This window comes from Zootoca vivipara, chromosome 12, assembly GCF_965207765.1.
Source record: "Zootoca vivipara chromosome 12, rZooViv2.hap1.1, whole genome shotgun sequence".
NCBI lineage: Eukaryota > Metazoa > Chordata > Lepidosauria > Squamata > Lacertidae > Zootoca > Zootoca vivipara.
Genome location: NC_142595.1, coordinates 22,106,434 through 22,122,730, shown reverse-complemented (window position 1 = coordinate 22,122,730; position 16,297 = coordinate 22,106,434). Strand labels below are relative to the sequence as shown.

At 42.7% G+C, this 16,297-nt stretch overlaps 1 protein-coding gene across 2 annotated transcripts in view; it reads left to right on the top strand.

The window, feature by feature from the left end:
• Positions 1-16,297, top strand: part of EPOP (elongin BC and polycomb repressive complex 2 associated protein) — a 27,488-nt gene extending 11,191 nt beyond the window's left edge. For both annotated transcript variants that reach the window (XR_015946517.1, XM_088654952.1), the window contains exon 2: positions 13,294-16,297. The gene's annotated coding sequence lies outside the window, so the exon portion shown is untranslated. The remainder of the gene's footprint in view (positions 1-13,293) is intronic.

Below are 16,297 nucleotides of genomic sequence, written 5' to 3'. Positions count from 1 at the left end.
TTATTCAAGAAAGTATTAGCAGCTGCCAGGTTTGGAAGCACCTCAGAGACTAGGGCTGCAGGGCTAAGCATCTTTACTCGTGAAACAAGTCCCATTGAATTTACTTCTCTGGAAGCAAGTTACAGGGGTGCAGACCTGCTTCTTTAGTGGCAAAAATCCCATGGATTGTAGGATGGTGGTGATGAATTCTATATTAACTTCATTATCCCAACGTTGCTCCCAAGAGCTCAGGGTAGCAAGCTACATCCTTTCCCCCACCCCTGAAAAAAGGTTCTAAAAAACAATTTAAAACATCTAAAAACAGTTGCCATTTTTTAAAATTTATTTTTAAACAGCTTCAGCTGAAAAGGTTATTTAATCCAGTGATTTTAGGGTTACCAGGAGTACTATTCTGTAGAGCAGGGTTGCAATCTCCTTTCTCTCATGTTGCTTCTGATGATCAGATGGAACATGTGTGTACATGTATATAGACCCATTCATTTCTGTGGAGGAAGCATTTGTACAAAGTAAATTGTGCCTCTGGTCTGCTTCCTCCATTGAAATTGATGAGAACACACCTTGCCAGGTTTTTGTCTCTTTGAGTGTGTTTCACAGATGGGAAGTTGCTGGATTTTTGTGAGCTGCAATGTACCAGTTTCAGGTGCATTCGCAGATAATGTTTTCATACCTGACACTAAATGTGCATGCCATTCCTGCAGCTGTGATGCAAATATACATTCCATATTTGCTAGCCTGTGCGTAAATTTAAAAAGTGACTCTTTAAAAAAAAAGCAGCATGGAGAACATTCACACATATGTCAAAAGAGCGTAAGAAAGATTCAAGTGTGCTTTTAAAGTTGCATGTATTATTCTTTTATTTTTCTCTTTTTTATTATTTCAAAGTTATCTTCTGCTAAGCAACACCCCTGGCTATTTTGAGTGCATGTAAACATGGGAACTTCTCCGTTTTCACCTGAGCGATGGCCCTTTCAAAGGTGGCAGTTACAGTCAGATTATTTGGCAAATGTGTATTGTCCAGTCCCTTTGAAAATATGAGGTTTTTAAAAGATGTAACCTAATTTATCTGCCAATTGCCACCTTTGCCAGGGAGACACACGCGTCCCCAAATGTTTGGCATGGTTTTGAGGTGTCGGGAATTATGAAATCCAGACAGTAGAGGCACCCACTCCAGTAGTAGTAATAATAATCATAATAACAGCTGAAATAACTTGACAATTTGCTCACCTTTGCTAGCAGTGCCATCTTTCACCAGTACCAGCCAGCTCAGCCTGCCTACTGGCAGGGATGAACTCTGAGCATTTTCCTAGAAATACAAAAATATTTACAGTTTGTGTAGTGGTAGCTGATGACATTTTGGACAGTCAACACTGTCCGCAATGGTCCTTGGAGCCTCTCTTTCTTCCCCCTGCCCCTGTTGGCATATGTCAATGTTATCAGTGCAAGATAGGATGTGAAAGAGGGGCATTTTAAAATCAGTTGCACATTCTAGCCCAGGGGTTCCCAGACTTTGGTCCACGATCTTCATTCAATTGGTCTGATATTTAAAATTGTCTTTCTTTCGTTTCTTCTATTGCATTTTATTGCATTACAATTTTACCCTTATGGAATAAAAGAAGCAATAGAAATACAATTAAAAACCATACAGCATCTGGCACAGTGAATTCCTAATTGCTACAAAAGGCAGAAAAACCACTAAGTGGTCTGCCAAGACCTGGGATAGGCAACCTAAGGCCCGTGGGCCAGATGCGGCCCAATTGCCTTCTCAATCCGGCCCACGGATGCTCTGGGAATCGGTGTGTTTTTACATGAGCAGAATGTGTCCTTTTATTTAAAATGCATCTCTGGGTTATTTGTGGGGCCTGCCTGGTGTTTTTACATGAGTAGAATGTGTGCTTTTATTTAAAGTGCATCTCTGGGTTATTTGTGGGGCATAGGAATTCATTCATTTTTTCGTTCATCCTGCCCACCACATGGACCGACCCACAGCTGAAAAAGGTTGCTGACCCCTGGCCAAGACCCTCAGCAATTTTCAAGTGACCCATGGAGGGAAAAAGTTTTGGGATCCACTGTTCTAACTAATGATAGGTTTCACAATGCATTGCAGAACTAAAAACGCAAGATATACTTCATGCCATGTACAAACACTTTATTGTTGTGCAAGAAATTTAAAACAAAAATGATTTAACCCTTACTTGTAGAAGCCAATATCATCTCTGCAGCACTGTTGCACTTTCATCACAGGGTTCTATTTATGCCTTATGTGTGTGTGTTTGATAAGACAGATACTTGTAGAAAACAACAGTAGTTGGAAGAAATTCTGCCTGCTTATTTTGCTTAAACTGAGCCTAGATTAAAGTTAGCCAATTGAGGCTGCAGTCCTGAAGCTGTTGTCCTCAGGGCATTTAACTGGGAGTAAATCCTACTGAGATTTACTTCTGACTTTGACGTTAAATCATGCCCTTGTAAGTTGGTTCCACTGAAATGGATGAGATCACACAGTGCAATCCTGTGCATGTCTCTGCTCAGAAAGAAGCCCCATTGAGTGCAGCTGGGCTTACTTCCAAGAAAGTGGTGTCTGCAGCCTATTAACAGATGGGGAGAAAGCATATGGATGAGTGTGTAAAATAGATATACATTCTGGAATTGCATTGCATGAAATGCCTAAATAACCCTTAAACAAGTTCTCAACAACATGGAATTATTCTGTGTGCAAAATATAACAATCCCTCTTCTCCCCATCTCTAAATGCCCTTTTTACATCCTTCTAAAATTCCCTTGCAACTTGATGTATCTTTCGGAAATATTTTTGGTAGTGTTTTGCAATGCTATAAATAGATACAAATAACTTAAGATCTTAAGATATTTGATAGAAGCTGAAGATGGGCAAATTGAACACATCAAAATTTACCAGTGGGGTAAATATAGAGAAGCAGTCATTGGTTTTTCTCCCCTGGGGCTTTAAAGTTAATGTCCTCCTGTGTGAGTTCCATAAGAATTTCACCCCTAGATTGTGTCCTTAAAGCCCCATGAACATATAGGACAGGCATCCCCAAACTTCGACCCTCCAGATGTTTTGGACTACAATTCCCATCATCCCTGACCACTGGTCCTGTTAGCTAGGAATCATGGGAGTTGTAGGCCAAAACATCTGGAGGGCCGCAGTTTGGGGATGCCTGATATAGGAGGAAAAGCAAACTATGGGTGTATGTTTGCCTACTAGCAAGTTCCAATGTATTCAATGGGGCTTAGTCCAGGTTACTGTAGTATTGCAATATTGCATCCAATGGTATTCATGGTCCCACTGCAGAGTAGACCCACTGAAATGAATGAGTACCAATAACAGTGGTCCTTTAATTATAGTGTTGCAATACTGTATCCAGTGTTAGTCATAGAGGAGACCCGTTGAAATGAATGGGTATGACTAACTTGGGTCCTTGAATGGGTCTAGTCTGAGTAAATTTTTAGTTCGATGCAACACTTTGGCTATGGGTGGGGGGTTCCCCCCCCCATGCACAGGGTTGTAAATCCTCTTGAACTCAGAAAGAAACTGAGTAAACATACCTGAGAATTGTGTTAGTTCTTTCTACAGCTCCCAAAGGAAACTCATATTTTATGGTAGCCACATAATACAATAATTGTTCCTAACAGAATGGTGGCAGCTTTCAAATTAGTTGAAAAAGGGTGATCGGAAGACCCACTTTTTACAAGGGAGAGAGCGATTTGGGAGAAGAAATTGACAAAAATAAGTAAAATACTCTTTTAAAAAACCCAGCAACAACCTTTTGTACAGTGCAACTGCTTTTTGAAAAGGTGGGCGGGGAATTAAAAACCTCACACAAACAGAACTATCTCTAGTGTGTTCCCTTACCTGCCAGACTCAGGTGCTGTCAGTTCAGAGAGTTATATAGACGGTGTTATGTTATTACTATTTTTAGTGGAGTTGTACGGAGGGGAGGAATACAAAAGTAGAGGTGAGTTTCTCAGGTTCCTTCCCCAGTTTTATCCCCCTCTTTTTTTTCCTTGCCTTGTGTAATTAGCTTTGAAGTGTAAAGCAGAATTAGCCTCTGTTTTCAGGTAAATCAGTTGAACTGTGCAAGAGAGAAAGATATACCGGTATTTGGGCAGACTTGAGGGAAGGCTGAAGGGAGGGAGGGAGATGGTTGGAAGAACCACATTGACCATCACTTTCAGGTTTTAAAGAAATACTCCTCCATTTTTCAAGAATAAAAAAAACGGAAAAATACACAATCACACAAGTAAGGTGCTAGTAATATGGGAATGTCTTTATTAATTAAAGTTTCTTAGCTCTGAACCAGAGAAGAGGAATTTCCTTAGGAAAATACCCCAAACATATTTATTACTTTTTTCCTCCAAAGGAATTGGAAATGGGAGATGGAGAGAGAGAGTGAAAAAAACCAACTTTTTCCAGTGAATAATGTATATGATTTGCAGTGCAATCCAATGGAGAAGTCAGGTAAACATGTATAGGATTGTAGCCTTGGTTACATGTAGCTACAATTACATCCTCTCTCCTCAGATGAATTTCCTTAAGATTCTGAATTTCCTATCACCATTTTTATTCTTTTTTTTAAGCATCCTTTCCATTTTTGGAACACAGCTTGGAAAATGAAACACACGGAGGGAAGGGGAGAGAGAGTTCAGTTTTCCATCTCCTTCTCCCAACACCCTTCCCAAAATATACTTTACTTGAGAAGAGGGCAGGAGAGAAAGGAGGAGGCAGTGATATGTACCTTTATTTATTTTAAGTTGTTGTATGTACTGTATATAAGGGAAAAACTGTAATCCCCAGTGTGCAATATGGATCCTTGACTGAGGAATAAAAAGACATTTTAAATAAAACAAGTGTGTGTGTATGTTGTTGTTTTTAAGAGAAGCTAATCCCCTTCACAAATTACATAGCTCAAGGAGTCATCCTGTTTATGGCTGTTTGGCCGCCTTGTTCTTCTGCTTTCTGCAGAAGATAATGAAGTAGCAAAAGCCATATATGTTTTATTGGCTGGGAATAGTTTGATGGGTTTAAGCTAATGCAAGCTTTCCGATTTTGTCTGTATTCCACAACCACAGGCTTCAGTAGGACAGGCAAAAAATTGATTCTTTGAAAGCTTGCACACTCCTTCCCCACAAGATACCATTCCCCCCTCCATTCTAGCTCCTCTTCTTCACAATCTTAGTAGTAGTAGCTGAACAGTTCAAATTCTACAAATATTCATGTTTGTAGACCAACTTTTGGGCACCCTTTTCCTTCTGCGCAGACCTCAAGAGCTGTGAGTAGCAAAATTCCACACAGTAAAATGTGCACATCTTACTTTCCTGCAATGAAGTAACCCAAATTCTGAGCAAAAGAGAGCTGAATTCTTCCAACCTGTGACAACTAAGAGGGCTCAGGGTTATTCCTGCGAGGAAATAGAACACCAGCATTCAAGCCAATGGCTGCCTGAGATTGTTACAGGTGGTAAAAGGACTCCGCTTTAACACCATGTCATTGTGGAGAACCAAACATTGTCTCTTTCACCAACACTACAGCTCTGCCATTGGAGTCTTGTCACAAGTGAGGCAAAACTGCTATCTTACACCAAGCCCCACTGGAATTTACCTCTGAGGGAATCTGGCCACTTATTTATTAAATTCCCCTACCACCCATTCAACAAAACCACTGGGTAGGTTCACTAAACAGTGTAAAAGGACACCCAGACACAACATCATAATGTAGCCAAGATGGCATAAACATTGGCTAAGACCGCATTAAAAACCAGCATAAAACAGTGTAGAATCAAAATAAGAAACAGCCCAAAAAAAACTAGCATGGGGGAATGCTATTGGTGCCAATAGCTAAATGTGGCGCTAACAACTAAAGCTGTGTACTTTACATCTTTCAAAGAATTCTGGGCACTGGTCTGTTAAGGGTTGTTGAGAATTATTTCCCTGTGGAGGGAGGAAAAAACCTACAGTTCCCAGAATTCTTTGCATCAAAGTGTGTTCTTTGCACGTGTGTTGAAGGTATTGTGCGCACACAGCCGAAAAGCATGTTAAGCGGCCAATCACACTCTCCGGTCATTCTAATCCACCTACCGGGGTGGGTTGTTAGAGTAAAATATGCACCCTCTCCACCCCACCGAGCTCCTCAGAGAAAGGATGGGACAAAACAAATTATAAACTGCATATTTACTCAGAAGTTAATCATGCTAAGTTCAGTTCTATTTACTCCCAGGCAGGTGTGCTCAGGATTGGAAACTTAATTATTATTATTTTAAGAACCACTTTTGAATCAAATGTGCATTCTAACAAATGCAGGTTTTTGCTTTGCTTTGAAGAGCTGGAAAAAGTACCGATTTAAGCATCTTTGGTGGAGATTGATGTTGGATTCCTTCAATTCATGGTCCTTTGACCCTGGCTGTCAAAACGATGGGAAGTTTTTACCCAGGGGTTGAGAGCCACAGATGGAGAGCATGCAGCTATAGGTGGGTGTGAGGGACTTAGGCTAAAGTCAGTTATTGTGGGAGTGATCTAGCCTTCCCTGATTGATTGTGCCTGCCCTTTTTATGACACAGCGTTGCAGTGGGCAAATGAAACATTTAAACGGAAATCAATAGACATTTCCGCCTAATTTTCAGCCCAAGTCTCAAGGAGATCTTTTGCACCGTACCCAAGTTTTTCCCGCCAAAACCTCATTCGACCACCTTCCAGACATTTTCCACATTCAGATCCACTGGAGGAAGAGGATCAGAGACAGGCAAGATCTGGCATTATCGCAATCCAGTGGGGGCAAATATCAAACCCAAATCTTAGATCTGAAGAAAATTAAAGTGTTGTGTGGGTGGTTATTTCGGATTTCTTTGCTACATCTATTTTTTTTTTAACAGCATATACCGTATATTCTGGCGTATAAGACGACTGGGAGTATAAGACGACCCCCAACTTTTCCAGTTAAAATATAGAGTAATTGGGATATACTCGCCGTATAAGAAATACAACCCGGCGTAGAAGACGACCCCCGACGTTTGAGAAGATTTCCCTGGGTTAAAAAGTAGTCATACGCAGGAATATACATACAGTATTTAATGTGTCTGCTAATGTGGGGACAGAAATTGGGATCTTCATCATTATCGCTAGGAAAAGGGAACTAAAGTTCTGTGTCAACCCTGAGTCAAGAGTAGGATTTTTTGAGATTAATGCTGCCTCTCCCCCCCCCCCAGGTGTATTTAGTAACGCAATGAATGTCAGGAAGAAACATTTGAAACTGCTGGAGTAGGAAAGGGCTTCAGATCAGTGGACAAGCAGGATCTAGAAAACATTGGCTTCTCCTACAAAGCAAGGGGTGAGATGACCGCCATTAGATGGCCGGTAAATTCTCCTGCACAAGTCCCAAGGGCACAATGCCACACTGTACTTCTAGGAGGCTACTTATCATTGCTGGCTTCATAAGAAAAGTCCTGCGGGATGATGCCAAAAGCCCTTTTTAGTCCAGCATCCTGTTCTCACAGCAGCCAACTAGGTATAATACATAAAGAGTTGGAAGGGACCCTCAGCCCTCCAGATGTTTTTGGCCTACAACTCCCATGATCCCTAGCTAGCAGGACCAAGTGGTCAGGGATGATGGGAATTGTAGCCTCAAATCATCTGGAGGGCCGAGTTTGAGGAAGCCTGATTCTAGTCCAACCCCCTGCAATGCAGGAATATGCAGCTGTCCCATTTGGGGATCACACCTGCAAACTATGGGAAGCCCAACGGCAGGAGCTGTGCACCACAGCACTCTCCCCACTTGTGATTCAGAGGCATGCTCCCTCCGACGACGGCAGAGGTTTGATTGCAGTCACTGTGGCTAGTCATCATAAATCAACATGCATCCTGCAATATATTGTGTTGTTAAAGGATGGTGCAGTGTAAAATAAGGATTAATAGGCTGCCAGTTGCAAAGTCTAGCTCCCTAGTCGGCCTTAGGGGCAGTTACAGGTTCTGCAGCATACACTGAAGCCTGGCAGAAGCTGGTTCTTGGTTTTCCGCAAGCACAGGAAGAGAGGGTTGGGGGGGGGGTGTTGCAGAAAAGCAAGAGGAGGGCTTGCTGATCCTTTCCCCCCGCCCAGAGGATCCTCCTTTCCAAATGGCTCTCAAAGGTGGGGAAGTGGATTAAAAGCTCCTGTACATCTCCTCCCATGAAGCACCTTGCAGCAATTTCACAATGAAACACAAACTGATATAAAACAATTGAATATATATAAAAAAGCTAAAAGTAGGGGCGTTTTTACAATTTCCAAACCCAATTTTTTAAACCCCCGCTCTGAAGGGATGCTGAAAGCTGCATAGGAAATGAAAGAGGTGCATCTGGCATCAGCCCCCTTGTGAAATTCCCTCTTCTGTGTAGCTACGGTACCAAAGATATAGAAGCCTTGTCCTCACTTTTCGCTTGCTAGGGGTGGTGGGAGTTGTAGTTCGGCAACATCTGGAGGGCCAAGGGTTCCCCACAGCTGCTTTAAATCTTAAAAAGGTTTGGGCCATGGGCGTAGCCAGGGGGTGGAGGGGCAGCTGCCCCCCCAATCAATAAAAATACTTAACTAAAAGTAGAAATAATCAGACTGTTTGAAATGGTTTGACAGAGTTTTCTGAGCACTTGGGGGTCAAATCAGCAATTTAAAACAACAACAATAGTTGTTGAGACTTTTAATTCCGAATCTGCTAGACAGGGCCAGACAAAGGGGGATGACAGGTGGATGTCCTCCCCCACCCAGCATAAATCCTGGCTATGCCCATTGTTTGGGCCCCCAGTTATTTGAAAGACCACCTCCATCCATACCCATATCTGGGTATAACTAGTGTGATAACGGCAGGAAGAGCCCTACTTACCTGCTTGCGTCAGAGAATAATTTACCAGCTCTGCTCCAACGGGACAAGTAGCTCAGTTGTAGAGCATCTGCAGAAGGTCCCGGGTCCAATTTCCTGACAACTCCAGGTAGGGCTGGGCATGTCCTTTGTCAGAAGTGCAGGAGAGATGCTGCCAGTCTGTGTAGACAGTACTGAGCTACAGTAGATGGGCCAGTGCTCTGACTCAGCATAAGGCAGCTTCCTAAGCGGCCTCATCATTCCAGGTGTTAAGAAAGCCTTGAAGACACATCCCCCTTTTGTCTAATTTTTAAAAAGTTGTGTTTTATTCTATTTTATTTTATTGGCAGGGTGGTGGTAGCAATAAACTATACTTTGGTATTTCTGAGGCTGAATATTTGTGGTTTATATTTGTAGTGTGGTATATTTTAATCATATGTTGCCTCAGGACGGTTTTTCCTCTTAATGGTGACATTAAAAAAAAACAAAAAACCCAGCCTTATCTCCTCTTCCATTATAGAGATATAGGGACTAAGATTGATCTACTTTATAGGGCTGTTGTAAGGGCAGCTGAGATACTTACAGAAAACACTTTGAATGCTTGGACTACACTATAGAAGTATTAAGTTTAATTTAACTTTAAAGAGAAATATGTTCTTTTCAAAGAAGCAGCACTATTTATCACAATACTGTAGTTCAAGTACGGTATGCAAATATTAAACTGTCCTTTGCAAGAAACCACAGTTCAACGAAAAAACATACACTGGAGTATTTTGCTCGGTTTTGAAACTTCCCTTTGTAACTGAGCCTTAGAAGGGAATTAGTATTGTTCAAACCAACCAACTGAATTTGGGCGTAAAAACAAAAGAAAAGGCACTCCAAATCGGTGTCTCTTATGCCCCGAGTTACGTTCTCCTTTGAAACATCTTGAACAATAAGAACAGAGATATGATCAAATGTTAACCCCCTCCTTCGAACCTAACCATAAACTATGTTAAATATTATACAAAAGAGATGTTTCCAATTTCATTCACCCCCACTTCCCCCCAAAAAACTGACTAGAGAGGATTCTTTCTTGAAATGCAAGTTTTCCTCTCCTCCTCAATCAAACCCGAACGAAAAACTTGGGGTAGTGGTATTTAAATAAGTATACACTATCTAAAGCATATTATCCCACTCTCACCATAGCTGCCAAGTTTTCCCTTTTCTCGCGAGGAAGCCTATTCAGCACAAGGGAAAATCCCTTAAAAAAAGGGATAATTTGGCAGCTATGCTCTCACGCCCCCAGAAAAATAATCCCAGGAACTGTTAAGGGTGCTGGAAATGGTTGCTCTCTGCGTGGTAAAATTCTGACGAGATCAGTTCCTTTCCTCTTCTGTATTTTATAGATTTGATTACTAATAATAAATTGGCTAGATGTATAGAAAGAGGATCAATAAGGAATTTAATTTTGTATGGGCAGCAGCTCCCGTTTAATAACTTTCCAGAGCTGAAGCGCCATAACCCCGAATCCTCCTTTCTCTCTCTCTCTGTATGCGCGCTTGCGCTTGCGCTATTTCATTTAATAAACGTCAGGGGAATAACTGGGGTTGGGGATATATATGCGGCGGGATGAAGTACGGAAGAGAAGTCTGGGAAAAGGAAAGATGAGGCGAGAGAGTGTCTGCGGATTCCTTGATTTTAATGTGGTGTCAAAGTGTCAATGATAAATTAGATAAAAGCAAGTTAAAACAGCAAGCCTTGGAGGGGGAAGGCGAGGCTACAGCTCCTTAATCTGGGATCTAGTGGGGGGTGGCTGGGTGGCTGGGTGGGGGGGAGTTGAAGCCTGGAAGAGGGTTGAAGGATTAGCCCTCTTTAAAAGTCTTCATGTATTATGTTTACATATAGTCAGCCGAGAAGAAGGGACCAGGGTTTCTGGCTGGGGGGAGAGGAGGGCTTGGGGTATGTTTTTTTAAACTCTGGTTTATCAGTCTCTGAAGAGCCTGAAAGGAAGGTTCTTTTCCCTGGAAAATTCCTTTTCTTTTCAGGGAGATAAGGGAGGGGAGGACACCCACCAAACCTTAACCCCCTCCCTCTAACCACAACAATCGGCCTGGAATGTTAACTCCGGCCTGCCAAGGTGACACTATGAATCTCACTGTGCGATTAACATCTGCATGTTAATGGCTCAGTGGATGCAGTTCAGGCCAATCTTGGGGAATTTACCTTAAATGAGGCCATATGGAAATAAAGGGGAAAACTTGGTTAACTTAAATGCTTTTTTTTTTTAGATGCCCCTCCAGCAAATCTGCCGACCAGCAAGGAGAAAAACAAGTTGGAATCCTTTGAAGAAGGACTCTAGAGAAATTTAGGATGCATTTTATCAAGGTATAGGGAACAAGAAAACAGAATGGGTCACTTTGAAAATGAGAGAGTGTGCATTTTCATTTACTTCCACCCTGCTTTGTCTTTCTCTTTTCTTTGAATTGAAAATTCTTACAACAGTATCATTTCCATTGCTCCTTTTTTCTCTTTTAAATGTATTTTTAATTGTTTTTTTAAAAATCAGGTTACCGACTACAGCATACAAACATTAATCATTGCCCTAACTCAGAACCAATTTCAGTTTGAGTTACAGAAGCGAGTACAGTATATGCGTCCTCACATCAAAGGCCTAAATGAAAGTAAAATATTCAAGGAAACACCCAAATCAACCATCGCAACTAAAATCCTTAAAATAATAATTAAAAAATCTGACCAGCAACCATACTATTCAATTCCCAATTTGGGGTTTGGGAAAGCCTATTATTATCTAGATAGAAACAAGAAGTAAATCACAATCTCTAAAAAAAAAACTGTTGATGAGGCAAGCCATCCATACACATTAAGTACACAATGAACGGCCCAGTATGCCTGTTTACTCAAAAGTAGGTCCCACAGATCTCAGCAGTGCTTTCTCACAAGTAAGCGTTCACAGGATTGCAGCCACAACCGATAAACATAGTGTAAAATAGTTACAGGTAGGTAGTCGTGTTGGTCTGAGTCGAAACAAAATTAAAAAATTCCTTCAGTAGCACCTTAAAGACCAACTAAGTTTTTATTTTGGTATGAGCTTTTGTGTGCATGCACACTGTATCTGAAGAAGTGTGCATGCACACGAAAGCTCATACCAAAATAAAAACTTAGTTGGTCTTTAAGGTGCTACTGAAGGAATTTTTTAATAGTGTAAAATATTTATTTACATACCCCAGGCACTAAAACTAACTCTGGCCTCAGCAACCTGATCATCACCCCCCAGGTTTCATAATCTCATAAATATCTTACCCTCTTCTAAAGAACAAAAAGATACTGTCTGCCTTTTATAGAAAACACTCCTTTTGAAAGGAAATGCTGGTGCTCCCCCCCCCCCCCACTTCTCAAGCCTTCTCCTTTCCTTCTTTCTTTTTCTCTCTTGTTGCAATTCAGCCCTATCCCCCGTCCTAACTCCTGCGATCACATTTATAGCTCAATCCTAACCATGTTAACTCAGGAGCTAGTCCCCCTTGCTTTCAATAAACTTAATTCTGTGCTTAAGGGTTATTTCCACACTGCCCTTTCTTGATGTCATCGACACTATTTGCGCACTCGGTTCTTATGAAGAATCTGAAAGATGTCCTTCTGACTCCTGAAATAGCTCAGTCAATAAGAGCATAAGATTCTTAATCTCAGGGTCGTGGTTTCAAGCCCCACGTTGGGTAGGGCTGCAACACGCCTGGAATTTCCCGGACATAGCTGGCTGTTGGAAACAGTGCCCAGGTGGAAAGCGGTTGAATGTCTGGGAAAATCTGGACGACGTATGACAACTCATGTCTGAAGTGTAGATTTTGGCGAATTTCCTTAAAAATAGCTCAAAAAACTTCATTTGTTTTTTGCAAAAAAAAAAAAAAAACTTTGGCCAAAAGAATCTCAACAAGTTTTGTGTCCAGATTTTCGCTTTTTGAAGTATGGCAACCCTAATGTTGGGCAAAAAGATTCCTGCAATGGAGGGGGTTAGACTAGATGACACTTTTGGTCCTTTCCCATTTGTGCTCACCCCTCCTGTTATCTTTTGCCTTTTCTTTTTCAGCGCTGGGTTACTGCAAATGTTAAAATCTTCCACTGTAATTGCAACGCAAGCCTTTCAGGCATGAAGTAACTAGCACAATTGTCTGGCCTGGTGTGTAGAGGAATAATCGGTGGCATGGATGGGTGTTGGTTAGCACAAGGGGACTAGATATTGTGCAATTGCCACAGAACAAGACGATGGTGCCAGTAAAGACTAACACACATTCAAAACATCTTTGTGGGTGTTTAGGGAAGTTTTTAATGTCTGATGTTTTATTGTATTTTTATATTTTGTTGGAAGCTGCCCAGAGTGGCCGGGGAAACCCAGCCAGATGGGCAGGGTATAAATAAATTATAATCATAATTATAATTATTATATCTTTGTTTGTTTTGCAGTCGTCCAGAAGCACCCTAAAGAAGATGCTTTGCTTTCAGCAGCTTCTGTCTTAGGAAGGAACACAGGAGGCTGCCTTATACAAACTATGGGTCCAACGAACTCAGTATTATCAGCGCTAAGGATGAGGATGCCTGTGGTTTTCCAGGTGCTGTTGCACTCCAACTCCCATCAGTCCCAGGCAGCATGGCCAACGGTTAGGGATGATGGTAGTTGTAGTCCACCAACCTCTGAAGGGGCTGCAGGATTCCTGTCCCTGCTATACACACTTGGGAGTTAGGGGAGCCATGTGTCCTGTTTTGTAGATGACATGAAGGGCTATCAGAAGACAGTCCTCTATTTTAAGGTACCCCTCTATTTGAAGGGTTGTTCAGAACATGTCCGGTTGAAAGATAAATAACTCTAAAAAGGGAAAGCATGAGGGGCCTTGAAGCTGCCTATCCACAGCTAGCAGCAGCTGGCCGGTAGCACTGTTCCCCAGTATGGTGAGCTATGTTGTGTTTCTATTTAAATTATACTACCAATATCTAAATTTGTATCTACCGGTATATGCGTAAATTGGTATATGCAAACTTTCTGCAAAGCTGTGTCCCTATTTTTTGGGTAGTGCATAAGTTGTCACTCTTTCCATGCATAGAAAATGGCAATAAATTTCCCATTGAAAAACAACAGTTCTAACAGAGTTTGAGCTGTTTTTTAATAGAAAATTTATTTCAGTTTTCTATGCCTAGAAAGCATGGACTAGTTATGATGTTATAAAATCATATTGGGGGGGGGTTGCAGGACACCATTATTAATGAACAGAGAGGGGTGACAGAATTTGACAGCTGCAATACCCAGAATCCTGTTCAATGCCATCTTCCCTGTCTCCCCACCCCTCCAGCTAGGACGCGACCCTGCCTGAAGGAAGGCTTAAGGATCTGCATATGCACAACAGTTAGCATAAACTCACACATTTCCCCTCTCCACCTCCCCTCCGCCCAGAACAAAACAATGTTTCCAGAAGAAGGGGGGGGGGGAAACCGCCCAAATCCAAAGTTAAACTTTTCTACTCAAGTTAATAATACAGCCTATTATATGTTCTCTTACCATGAAATCTCTATCCGCTGCCTCTGTATTAGAATTGCTGTTTTATATCTTAGAACTGTATATGTCAGGACTGCTACCTTTTAATTAGAAATCCCTGCATTAGGTATGTTTTCCAGGTATATTTTCTGTATGAACCCTGTATGATCCCAACCCACCTGAACCTTGCCCTACTACCACCCTATACCCATTCAAGGACACACGGACAATAGAGGGATTAGCTGGAACAACTTTATTCAAATAAATTGCCATCCTCAACGTAGCCCACCCTTCCATGGCCTGGAGGAAAACACTGCCGGGCGGACTTCCACCCCATGGAAATCGCCAGGAACTGCCCCACCTCTGCACCCATCTCGACTGATTGCCCTTCCTGCCAAACAACAGGGAGCACCATCAACGACAGGAGAAGAGAGATTGACATCTCTCCATCTGAAAGGAGAAGTCATCTCCGCACCCAGCTAATCCGATCTCCCACCCGTCGCCCTTGTCTCCCCCTCCCTCCTAGTCCAGAGATTTCCATGCATGAACAGGAGGGTATATAGGGGGACTTCACCATTTCCCGGGGTTCCTTCCTTCTTTCCAGAGGCAGGGACCCTACAGCTGTAGCTTTGCATTCTGCAATAAAGGGATCAGTTTGTTTTTCCTGACAGCATCGTGTGGTCTCTGTCATTTTCCCGGCGGAGCTGAACTTAGTGCAAATTTTGGAGCTTCCGACCCACGTCTGTCCTTCTTAAAAGGCAACGCATTTTGGGGTACATTTTTCATAACAATATGGCGAGCCAGGGCAGGAGGCTCCGTTTAGCCGTACTCTTGGGGCGCCGTGGTTGGGGAGCCCAAGCGCACCCAGCCATTTGCAGGGGGGATCCCCTTCCCCGACTGTCCCTGGAGTTCTGGCCTAACTGGGATCCTTAGCGGGACCACACAGGGAAAACAAACAGGATCCAGACGGCCGTGGGGGTTGATTTTACAAGATTTTTCTTCTCCTGATTGTTGCGAGGTGACCAAGCTTCAGGAAAAGAAGGCAGCGCGCTGCGACGTGAGTATCAATAGGGAAATTGGCTTTTCGGGGTGGGAATTGTCACAGCAATCAAACTCTTTCCTATTTTTCATAGCCAAAAAACCCAAAGCCCGTCGGAGTCTGCCCAGGCTGGAAGGTTTTGCGGCTGCCCTTTTCCTCCCCAAGGCTTGTTGTCCGTCGGAGTTTTGCCCAGATAGCGAGCCTTGGCAACTCTCCCTTCTCTCGCTTAGCTATCCCGGGTGAAGACGCCCCTCTGCCATGGCGACCTTTTGTTAGGTATGACCCATGACCAGAGATTGCAAGTGCGCCCGTTCCCTCTTCCTACTTTGCATTTCCTCAGGTCCGATCTGGCATTGCGTAGGCAAGCGTTCAGTAGGACCTGAGTCTAGAGAGCAAGAGGCAGGGAGATTGCTGTGGCACTATTAAATTGTGGGTGGGAATAAGAGTCCTCCTCGGAGTGTGCCCACTTTCCTAGAACGTTTTCCTAAGGAGACTTTCCAAACCCCATTTTTCCCTTAGAGAGCCCTTTAGCAAACCTTCCCAAGCCCACTTTCCTATCGGAGTCGGTCCACTTTCCTATCGGAGTCTGTCCACTTTCCTTAGACGTGCCCCAGGTTCCCAAGGAGTCCCCAGAACCCCGAGAGACCCCACAGCCCCGTCGGAGACTGCCCAGGGCTAGAACTTGCGCAAGTGCCCCTTCGGAGACTGACCAGGGCAAAAATGGGTGCACCCCTGTCCAAAGAGACAACTCTGCAGGCTTCAGGGGAGAAATAAGCCCAAGGAGAGCTTACTTCCCGTCTGAACTCTGATAAACGCCTCCAATTGTATTTAAGAAATGTTTCAGGGTCTAAAACAAGAAAAAAAACCAAAACAAAATGCAAGCTTGCTTAAATAATTTTTAT